Consider the following 9,727-nt stretch of genomic DNA (forward strand, 5'->3'; position numbering starts at 1 on the left):
TTTATGGTAATTCTTCTAAATTATTGTATGTCCCATTATACTGTATTAATTCTCATATTCACAATACTAATTCTAAGGCAGAAATTCTAGTGAGAAACAGGAATTTTCATATAATTTTAAACAATTTTTGCAAGGTTAATTAATCAATCACCACAAATTTTCATTGAGAAAAACTGTAATTAAACTTATTTTAGAAGAAGAAAAAAAAAAACAATTGTAAGTACAGTAGATCCCCCTATAAAACCGTTTCCTATAGTTATGATTCCTATAAAAATTGTGGAATTATCCGTAAACAACGGTAAAAATAACTCCTATAATACGTAAAACGTCATCGGGCAGCCGAACTACTTACCAGCCGTCCGTAGCGCCACGCTACGGAGAGATTTCTATCGTCTGGACAGTATTATATAAATTATATATAAATTAGGTACTGTACATATAATTATATATTAATTATATATAAATTAGGTACTGTATATATAATTATATATTAACTTAATTTATTGTAACTTTATTATAATTAAATATATATTTTTCGCCGTCTAGCGTCACGCTACGGCGAGTTAGGCGACCTATCGTCTGTTTAGTACTGTAATTTTATACATTTCTTGTGAAAGAAACATTTCTTATTTAACGGCCATAAAAATTATTTATATTAATGATGTCTCCAAAGGTCAACGAAGTTTTCGCAGAAAAATAATATCAGAAATCGCGGCCGCAATTTGATGCGCTGTTCCGCGACGAAACCAAGCTTTAGCAACGAGCGTAGTCAAAGGGTACACACTCGGTAAGTAATCCTACAATTTTTTGTTTATAACGTAGTTTATACGGATTATTTTAAAAAAAATATACGTATTTTGGAAATGTTGAGTCGAATTAGTCTAGAATCGATTAATTTTATGAAAGAAAACCTTTCAAACAGCCGTAGTCCGTAAACTATGATTCCTACAAAATTGATTCATAAAGAACGGAACGTATCTACCGTCTTATAGGGGGATCTACTGTACTGTATATATATTTTTTTATATTCTAAATGATATATAAATGTATAATTTTGTCAGCTTAATAATTTTAATTAATGTAATTTGAATTTCTTATTACATTACTTCTCATTGAAGCAAACATGTAATCAGGTAAAGTGATTTTCTCTCTCTCTCACTTAATACTCAATGAAGTAAATGCAAACCAACTCGTTGCTAGCACCATAGTGTAATTGAAACTGTTAGCACCGAAACCATTTTAATTTTGTGTAATTACATTTCTGTAATTTACTTCTTATATCTTAAAAATTCGAGTTTAGAATGTCTTTCCACATTATAAATGGCAATCTCTATTACACGGGGATTATCAGTACCATTTTACGTAACCATATCAAATGGCTCCTGCTGCTCCCATTTACGAAGGTCTCAAAACATTTGTTACAAATTATTCCATTCAGTTGTAATTAAGAAAATTATTATTATTATTAATTTTTGGTTAGATTTATTATTTAAAAAAAAAAATATATATATAATACAGTTTTCTAAAATACTTGGGGCCTCAATTTAGTGGGGAAAAAATAATATTGTCTATTGGCTAAGGCCTCTCAAGTTTCTTTTACTTGTGAGAGGTTCTGGTACTAAAAACAATATTTTGTACGTAGAGACATGGAAAGTAATAGTGTGTAATCAATTATAATGAACAAATACGGCATATATAAATAATATAGTAATTCAATACATCTATAAACAGCATGAAATATTAATGTAAGAGAATATTTAATTTTATTATATCAATTAACAGTTCTCAACCTTTTTTCACACGAGTACCACCTGTGTCTTGTGTGTCTAGACTTGTAGCACTAACGGATTTTTCTTGTGGTACGTGTACCAATGGTTGAGATCGGCTCCGGAGAAAGAGAGAGGTAGAACAATAGGGTCATTTAGTTCAAACCTCGAATATACAAGTGCCAAATTTATATTAAAAACATGCCACGGTAATGATATAATGTATAGGGCTAAATTGATGAATGGCTCATCCAACTTATTTTCAAACTCTATTACTAATTTATAAGTTACTATACACACTAAAAATATTAATTAATGTGACTTTTATTTTCATCAGTTACTTCGCTATGATTGAGTGAATTTAGAAGGGTTGCTGGTTTGATAGGATACGGCAAGGCAACACGTGGACGATCCTGCTTCCCGGGAAAACTTTATAAGGGCGTATTGGCCCCTTTCAGGGTACCTAGTCTTGAGTTATGTGAGTAACAACAGATACGTGTTGAGAATATCATGTAGTATTAACTCATTCATTGAGACTTGAGACCATTCACCGAAGGAGTTTGCGACACGTGACACACCCAACACATTCGTATGGTTACTCACATAACTGGAGACTAGGTAACACACATGAAGAAACCCTAAAACTCCACGTGCCCAGCTCGTTGGTGAGGAGCAAACCCACAAATTCAGTGGGTAAAACTGCTCGACTGTTAGTTGGTCCCACGACCAACTAACAGTCGAGCAGTTTTACCCACTGAATTCAGAAGGAACATATCGAGAAATTCAATTTTATAACTGAAATTTAATAGCAGCGACCTCATATTTCGTACATTAACTTTTAATTTGAAATTTAAATCATATTCAATTGTTCGTATTTTGATTATTCGCTATGTCTACGTAAACAATCAAACCAGTAAAATATATTGCACAGAATAAAATTATATGTCAATATATATATACTGTACATAAAGTTACTTCACTATTTTATACCTTTGGGTGTGTAGGGATAGCGTAGGTGTGTGCAAGTATGTGTAGGTGTGAGCGTGTGCGTGTACAGACGAGTGTTTGCGTGTATCCAGGTGGGTGCCATTGTATATGTAAATGCGTAGGCTGCAGGGAGAAGAAATCACTAGAGCCTGCAGACATAGTGGGCCCACAAAAAAAGGGTATTTTTAGTCAGAAAATCATGTGTTGTAAGTAAATGCAGAATGCCAAACCGTGTCCCAATTTTCCCTATAGATGGGAGAGGTTTGTATGTGTCTGTATGTAAAATATACTGTAGTATCGAATTACTAAAGGATCAACACGAAGAATCGTATTTTGGACTTCACTAAATATCAAAAATTCTTGAATTTAAACGCCGGATATAAACTTCTCTACAATATAAGTTCTAATTAAACACTTGAAAAATCGTGGCAAATGAAGAGTAATTAAATAAGCCACTGATGAACACGTGTCATCTCTTGTAATACACGTGAGATATCAACCGTAAAAATATTCTAATGATGATTGATTCGCTAAATAAACAATTAGCCCTGATAGCTTCACTTCCTCAATTAATTGTAGTCAAAATAAAATCACATCTCCGCTTAATCTTCGTTACGAGGGTGGCCCAAAAATCAGTTAACAAAGATATTATAAGAACGGCTAAAACTAGTTTAGATTTTGTTAATCACGAAGTAATCTTGAAAATAAATAAATAAATAAAAATACGTCTCCGTTAACTGAGTTCTGGGCCACCCTGTAAACTAATTGCATTATTTTCTGGTGTTGTTATTGCATACAAGATTGGAATTTTTTTTTTATGACTATTATTCTTGCATCTTTTGCTTAGCTTTTATAATGTTTTATGTGATTTTTATGATTCTGAATTTCTATAAATTACACTTCACAACAAACTATTCCCATAAAATTCTTATTGATATAAATTACGAAAATGTCTAGAAATTTCTTCTCAAAATTATAAATTTTTTTATGTTTTAAAGCATATATAATTTTAAGATCACGTCATAAAGTAAAGCTGTTAACTCTATACTGGGTATGCCATATTCTCTTTAAGATAAAGGGTGGCCCAAAAGTCAGTTAACCGCGCGCTTTCTTTCGATAATCGGTGGAAGCAGCGTAAAAAAAAAAAGTGATTANTTAATTCACAGATCTTTATTTAAGCTATATGATCGGAGTTTGTACCGATTCTCCTCAGTATAGGTATACTCTGCGACAGTTTTGATTTTTTTTAGTAACCTTACATCAATTACAGTTACAATCCTACAAACTCCTTTTTGGTGGTTAAAAAAAGAGAGATTGTATTTGGAGAATATTGCTGATATTAGCTTTATATTAAGCAAATCTTTTCAATTTGTTGTATAAAATTAATAATAATAATAATAATAATAAAACATTTAAAAATAATAAAATACAAATATTAATTAATAATAAATAAATAGAAGTTCGTAAAAACACAATAAATTTTCGTCAATTTTGTTTATTTTAAGGACTTAAAAATACTATTTTTGTTATTAATTTCTTTAGAATAAAGTCTTTAAAACAATATATAAAATTTTTTATTGTATAAACATTTTGTATTTTATTGTTTTAAAAGGAATTTTATTACTGATTTTACTGTATTTTTTTTAAATATAATTAAATTACTTACAGTAAAAATTTGTATTTTTAAATCACAAATAATAAGTAAAGTCCTTAAAAGCAATAAAATTTAACAAAAATATTTTATTGTATTTTAAGGGCTATTTATTAGTCTTTAAAAACAATAGAATTATTTTTTAAAAAAATGAAGTTAATAATAGTTTTTAACCATCTTTATAATTTAAAAAACAAATCATGTGATTTTCGCTCCTGATCGGAAGTTTGTATATAGTTAACAGGGGCCTCTGGCCTATAAGCAGTCCAAATCTTGTCTCGATTTTCTTATATTTAACCCCATTATCAAGGTTAACGAAGGACGAAAGGATAGACAATCTGACGGACGGTGGAAATGGGACGTAGAAATGGATCCCAGAATTATTAAAGGATTGCAAATTAATATATAAGGGAACTATTATTCATTGTGACGATGTCACACAATGCTCTCAATTTTAGTAGTGTTTAGCCCCTGTAAATCATTCTTTTCCTGTTAACAAGACCAATCATCTATCTAACTCCGTTCAGGAGAAAATTTTTGAATTGAAATAACGTAACTTCCGTTCCAAACCGAAAGTTCTTATATAATCAAGCGTGACCTCATGCCCCTAACCTTTCCATATATGGTCTGGTTTTTTCATCTATCTAACTCTATTCTAGAAATTAAGAAAGGACAGACAGATGAGATATATATTACGAGAGATTTAATGGTAATTACATTTTTTTAAAAAGAAAATGTACCTTGCTTGATACATAAACTAGTCAGCATCGAGGGAAGTTATACGTATACTACTAAATTTATATACCTCATATGATAAATTAACTTATTAATGTGTATTATATTAATTACAATTATCGATTGGGTGTGGCAGGCATCCTGCCATGTTTTACAATTATGATGGGGGACATAAATTATGAGGTACTGCATTCATATCAATGAGTCTTTTGACACGTTAAAGAATAAATTCGTCCCCTGAAGTGTATTTTTTTTTTCATTTACAGGGTGGCCCAAAGTCAATTAACCGTGCTTTGTTTCGCGTGTTTCAGATGTATTTAGAGCAATTGATACATGGTAAAAATGTAAGTATTAAGTACATGGTAATTCAAAAATTTCCATAAAAACAGTGTAATGTATGTGCAAACAATGTATTAACATGGTTTTCCATAAATCAATTTGGTTTTTTTTTTGGTAGGAGTGCCAAAAGCAGGACGAATACCGTATTTAGTCTTAAAATGTGATTGATAGTAAAGTGAACCCTTAATATACATATGGAAGCTTCTGTACCACTCTAGATACGACAATTAATCTTTACAATGGTTAACTGACTTGTGGGCCACCCCGTACATAAGTAAACACGTACATAAAAAAAAATAAAAGTAATGGATTTTGGTACTGTAGGAAACCGAATCTATTCCTCCTGTTGAATCATTTCCAACACGGGAACAGAACCCATGTTTTTTAATGCTTTTTTTTTCTAATTTATATCTCAGGTATGCTTACGATTTTAACTCATATCTGAATTAAAATTTAAAATTTTCAGAAGACAAGAGTATTGAATTATTCAATATTCTTCTTGACAAATCATTTATCCTGATGAATAAAAACACGCATTTAGTTACATTCGTATATTCATACGGAGATGTTCTGATCTATGAAAGGTTAAGCTGACTTGGGATATTCTAAAAGGCATGTGAGAAAGAAGAAGAGAAATGTAATGGAATTGCATACTGATTTATTTATTAAATTCTGTGGCCATTTTCAGATTGCATCCATTTAAGAATACCATTCGCAATATTAATAATAAAAAAAACAGGAAAAAGAATTCTCCCCTGATTTTTTTGAAGATTTTTGGATATAAATTCCCTATCATTTTTTTTTTAAAGTTTCATTCTTAGAAGGAGGTTTGTCTAGAATTTTTATAAATTAATTTTAGATTAAGCAATAAGCAATCAACACGTACTTCAGTAATGTCTCTCACACCACGTCACGTTTGGATCTTGATGGTCGGAGGAGAAATCAATTAAATTAAAAATGAAAACAATCATCATCTTAAAAATTCCATCTGAAACTAACGGAAGATTCTAGATTGATTGTACCTATTAATGGCATTTAAAAGTGACTTTTAAGATTAAATTGTTGAAGAATTGTTTTTAATTAACTAAACGAAAAGGCAATCTACAGATTTAGAATATATAATGAAATTGGATTGGAATGGATTGATGGTATATCACAACAAACACTTGAAAGCGATATGTGGGATTACAGTTTTTAATTATGAAAAACTGGTCCTTATTTGAGTGTTGTGCACGTGAAGAAAACAGGAAGAACTCTACTCCACGATAAGGTGCGAACCTACGACAGTGTTCAGTAGTGTTACCACTCTTCCGTCTATTCTGACAAGAGACAGAAGAGAAAGAAACAGTTCATATTGGAATCGAACCGTTCCTTTTGGTAAACTATTTCTCACTCTAGAAACGAACCCACGTTCTTTAGTAAAGATTTATATTTTTTCATAAGGCCCAGCTCTTAGAGATATATATATAGTGGGGACCCCGTGCTTTATTAATATCTAACCTTCTACGTTTCCGAAAAGGCCCCAAACCTGATTTATACCGAAGCCCTCAAAAACCCGCAGATGGTACTCTAATAAAATTCGTGAAAATTCATACACAATTATATCCTTTCACTAAAAAAAAAAACAAAACAAACAATTCATCGAAGTATAAAATATTAAAATTAATAAAGATAATGATAATTTATTCTTAAAAAATAAGAAAAAAAAATGGCGGAATTACTTGAGGAGTTGCCAGATTTTATCCGGAAGTTTATCAAGAACTTATGGCACATACATATTGATGACACAATATAAATTCTATATATTGATGACATTCTGTCATCGATCCTTGATAAATTTATACAGGGCGATCCAAAACCGGAAACGGAAGTTATTAAAACGTATTTTTCTTTATCGTGGAAAATACCACACTGAAAATATTCATAATATACAGGGATGAAGCAGTGTAGCAATCAAGATTTTATTTATTTTTTTAATCTAAAATTAAAGTTCTGATTAGATTCGGTGCTATAAATCATTTCTAATTCTTCTTAAAAAAATATTATTATTATTATTATTTTCCTCTCTAATTACCGATACTTATCTTAAATAAGGAATTAGAAGCAATAAATTAAGTTCAGACATAATTTTTTTTTGTAATTTTAAATGAATTGCTAGTATTTTTGTGACTAGATTTTTTTTTAAATTAAAATTTATTGATTCGACTCTCGTAAATTAATCATTTTTTAATGTTAATCATGATCTTTCTTTGTTAATTAGTGAAGAAAAATGTGCTCAGTTGTGTATATTTTAATAAAAACTGTTTCTTAAAAAATACAGTAAAATTAATAATAATAATAATAATAATAAAACATTTAAAAATAATAAAATACAAATATTAATTAATAATAAATAAATAGAAGTTCGTAAAAACACAATAAATTTTCGTCAATTTTGTTTATTTTAAGGACTTAAAAATACTATTTTTGTTATTAATTTCTTTAGAATAAAGTCTTTAAAACAATATATAAAATTTTTTATTGTATAAACATTTTGTATTTTATTGTTTTAAAAGGAATTTTATTACTGATTTTACTGTATTTTTTTTAAATATAATTAAATTACTTACAGTAAAAATTTGTATTTTTAAATCACAAATAATAAGTAAAGTCCTTAAAAGCAATAAAATTTAACAAAAATATTTTATTGTATTTTAAGGGCTATTTATTAGTCTTTAAAAACAATAGAATTATTTTTTAAAAAAATGAAGTTAATAATAGTTTTTAACCATCTTTATAATTTAAAAAACAAATCATGTGATTTTCGCTCCTGATCGGAAGTTTGTATATAGTTAACAGGGGCCTCTGGCCTATAAGCAGTCCAAATCTTGTCTCGATTTTCTTATATTTAACCCCATTATCAAGGTTAACGAAGGACGAAAGGATAGACAATCTGACGGACGGTGGAAATGGGACGTAGAAATGGATCCCAGAATTATTAAAGGATTGCAAATTAATATATAAGGGAACTATTATTCATTGTGACGATGTCACACAATGCTCTCAATTTTAGTAGTGTTTAGCCCCTGTAAATCATTCTTTTCCTGTTAACAAGACCAATCATCTATCTAACTCCGTTCAGGAGAAAATTTTTGAATTGAAATAACGTAACTTCCGTTCCAAACCGAAAGTTCTTATATAATCAAGCGTGACCTCATGCCCCTAACCTTTCCATATATGGTCTGGTTTTTTCATCTATCTAACTCTATTCTAGAAATTAAGAAAGGACAGACAGATGAGAATTTGTGCGCGCGCTATTTTTGACATTTGCAGCTTTAAAAAAAATTAATATTTTATTTAAAAAACCATACTAAGATTAATATACGGTAAAACCTGTCCAAAACGGAACCCGAATAAAACGGAAACCTACCAAAACCGATAAAAAATATCCCGATTTACACGGGTTTTTACTGTATTGTCATCATCACGCTTCATCGATTTATCACGAGATAATCGAAACTGAGATTGGAATTTTTTTTTTAAAAAAAAGAGAATTTCTAAGGTAGAACGAGAATTAGGTTATAAAATTGAATTAATTCCCAACGAATTAAGTCTTTTAAAATATTCTGCAGATAATTTTATCGTTTTTACAGGAAGTCATAGCGAGCGTTAAGTACCATCTTGGAAAAAATCAGAATTCAATTCCCTCTAGCCTCTTACATTAAAGAAATGATTGGATTTTTTTTTCATATATTATATATTAAAATGAGAAAATTGATTTACACTTAAGTAATGGCTTATTTAAATGTCTATCAAATTTTCACCGTCATTAGCATAATTATGACAGCGACATTCAACAACATCTCATTTTAAAATCGAATTAAAATAAATTTAAACAGGGGATAAAAATTAAATTTTTTTTTATATTTATTTACTACACTATAAAATCTACTTTAATATAATTATTATGTATTTAAAAATGTATATAATAAACCCTTCTTACAGGGCTGCAATTTGAAAATTGCAGACCTATAAATTCTCACTGGAGTCCGTCCGTCTGTCTGTTCTTCCTTAATCTCGAGAACTAAGTAAGATAGATGAAAGATGCGACCAGATCTAGAAACAGCAGGGAAAGAAGGTCCAGATTAACTATATTTGAACTTCCAATTTACTCCGAAAGTCACGTTATTTCAATTCAAACATTTTCCCCTGAATGATGTCCCCTGATTTTTTTGAAGATTTTTGGATATAAATTCCCTATCATTTTTTT

Source organism: Centruroides sculpturatus, unplaced genomic scaffold, assembly GCF_000671375.1.
Source record: "Centruroides sculpturatus isolate CEXI.00-Female unplaced genomic scaffold, Cexi_2.0 scaffold97, whole genome shotgun sequence".
In the NCBI taxonomy this organism is placed as follows: Eukaryota; Metazoa; Arthropoda; class Arachnida; order Scorpiones; family Buthidae; genus Centruroides; species Centruroides sculpturatus.